Below are 2586 nucleotides of genomic sequence, written 5' to 3'. Positions count from 1 at the left end.
GCTTGGAGTCTGTGCTCAACTACTTATCCTGAAGCCTGAAGCACGGCTTTGACTTCGCATGAAAGTTCGCCTCACTGGGGCACTTCGGACGTTTAGGCCCAGGTGAAGATCGGTACCCGGCCTTGCGATATTGTCAACAAAAAATTTGCGCTCGCGTTTTTGTTTCAACCTGTATCTACAATCATGTTGGCTTGACTGGTGAATGAATAGAGTTAGACCAAGAAAATTCTGCAATTATTTTGATAGCATACGCAGTGCAACTAGTGCAAATGTTATTTAAACGTCATAATTTCATAGAAGTTTTGGCGTTTAAAATAACACTTGCACTGCGTGTGTTATCAAAATCGTTGCAGAATTATCTTGGTCTAACTCTAGTAATTTTCTTAAAAAACTGCTTAAGTAACATCAATTTCAAGGGCATTGGGTGTTGACAGCCCCATAATATGTGTGTAAAAGCGGTTTTATGACATTTTTTCAACGATTTTAACAAGTCTACAAAAGGTTCGGTTTCGGTTTCGGTTTCGGCCGAAACTAGAGCCAAAGCCGAACATTCGGTTTCGGTTTCGGTTTCGGCAAAAAAACATGTTTCGGTCGGACACTAATTTTTTTATACTATGGGGGTGGCTGTCTTCACGCTAGCCACCCCAAATCACTTTTTGTATTTTTTTTTGGTCTAGATAGCAAGACATTCGTTAGTTCACGTTTGTTCAGGCATTTAAATCGTTAGGACCCGATTCCTTCATTTTTTTTTATTTTTTCAAAGTGGGGTGGCTGTCTTCACGCTAGCCACCCCACCCCGAAATCAGCCAAACTAACCATGTGAAGTCATCGAGCGACGTTAGTTCACGTTTGTTCAGGCATTAAAATCGTTAGGATCTCATTAGATTTGCCATAAAAAAATAAAATCGAAAAAATCATATATATGGGCCAGCCGAGGCAAGTAATGTGCCTAAGTCGACGGCTGAAAAAAATACTCAGAATCGGGTCCTTACGATGCCACTTGCAGGACAACGTCAGCAGACTATACTGATTCAAGATAGATAGGTTATTTGCGGGCGATCAAAACAGATTTAACGGAAAAAAATTAAACTTGAAAATCTGGATTACTCAACTTACGCTCCTAAGTCGAACGCTGAAAAAAATACTCAGAATCGGGTCCTTACGATGCCACTTGCAGGACAATGTCAGCAGACCATACCAATTCAAGATAGTTAGGTCATTTACGGGCGTTCGAAACAGATTTACCAGAAAAAAATAAAACTTGAAAATCTGAATTACTCAAATTATGCTACTAAGTCGCAGGCTGAAAAAAATATTCAGAATCGGGTCCTTACGATGCCACTTGCAGGACAATTTCAGCAGACCATACTGATTGAAGTTAGATAGGTCATTTGCGAGCGTTCGAAACAGATTTGCCGGAAAAAATTAAAACTTGAAAATCGGAATTACTCAAATTATGCTACTAAGTCGCAGGCTGAAAAAAATACTCAGAATCGGGTCCTTACGATGCCACTTGCAGGACAACGTCAGTAGACCAACTTGATTCAAGATAGATAGGTCATTTGCGGGCGATCAAAACAGATTTACCGGAAAGAAATAAAACTTGAAATTCTGAATTACTCAAATTATGCTCCTAGGTCGACGGCTGAAAAAAATACTTAGAATCGGGTCCTTACAATGCCACTTGCAGGACAATGTCAGCAGACTATACTGATTCAAGATAGATAGGTTATTTGCGGGCGTTCGAAACAGATTTGCCGGAAAAAATTAAAACTTGAAAATCTGAATAACTCAACTTACGCTCCTAAGTCGACGGCTGAAAAAAATAGTCTCAGAATCGGGTCCTTACGATGCCACTTGCAGGACAACGTCAGTAGACCAACCTGATTCAAGATAGATAGGTCATTTGCGGGCGTTCAAAACAGATTTGCCGGAAAAAATTAAAACATGAAAATCTGAATAACTCAACTTACGCTCCTAAGTCGACGGCTGAAAAAAATACTCAGAATCGGGTCCTTACGATGCCACTTGCAGGACAATCTCAGCAGACCATACTGATTCAAGATAGATAGGTCATTTGCGGGCGTTCGAAACAGATTTTCTGGAAAACATTAAAACTTGAAAATCTGAATAACTCAACTTACGCTCCTAAGTCGACGGCTGAAAAAAATAGTCAGAATCGGGTCCTTACGATGCCACTTGCAGGACAACGTCAGTAGACCAACCTAATTCAAGATAGATAGGTCATTTGCAGGCGATCAAAACAGATTTACCGGAAAAAAATAAAACTTGAAATTCTGAATTACTCAAATTATGCTCCTAGGTCGACGGCTGAAAAAAATACTTAGAATCGGGTCCTTACGATGCCACTTGCAGGACAATGTCAGCAGACCATACTGATTCAAGACAGATAGGTCATTTGCGGGCGTTCGAAACAGATTTGCCGGAAAAAAGTAAAACTTGAAAATCTGAATAACTCAACTTACGATCCTAGGTCGCCGGCTGAAAAAAATATTCACAATCGGGTCCTTACGATGCTACTTGCAGGACAATGTCAGCAGACCATACTGATTCAAGACAGATAGG

The sequence above is a fragment of the Cydia splendana genome, unplaced genomic scaffold (assembly GCF_910591565.1).
Source record: "Cydia splendana unplaced genomic scaffold, ilCydSple1.2 scaffold_110_ctg1, whole genome shotgun sequence".
Lineage (NCBI taxonomy): Eukaryota > Metazoa > Arthropoda > Insecta > Lepidoptera > Tortricidae > Cydia > Cydia splendana.
This window is presented reverse-complemented; position numbering follows the sequence as displayed.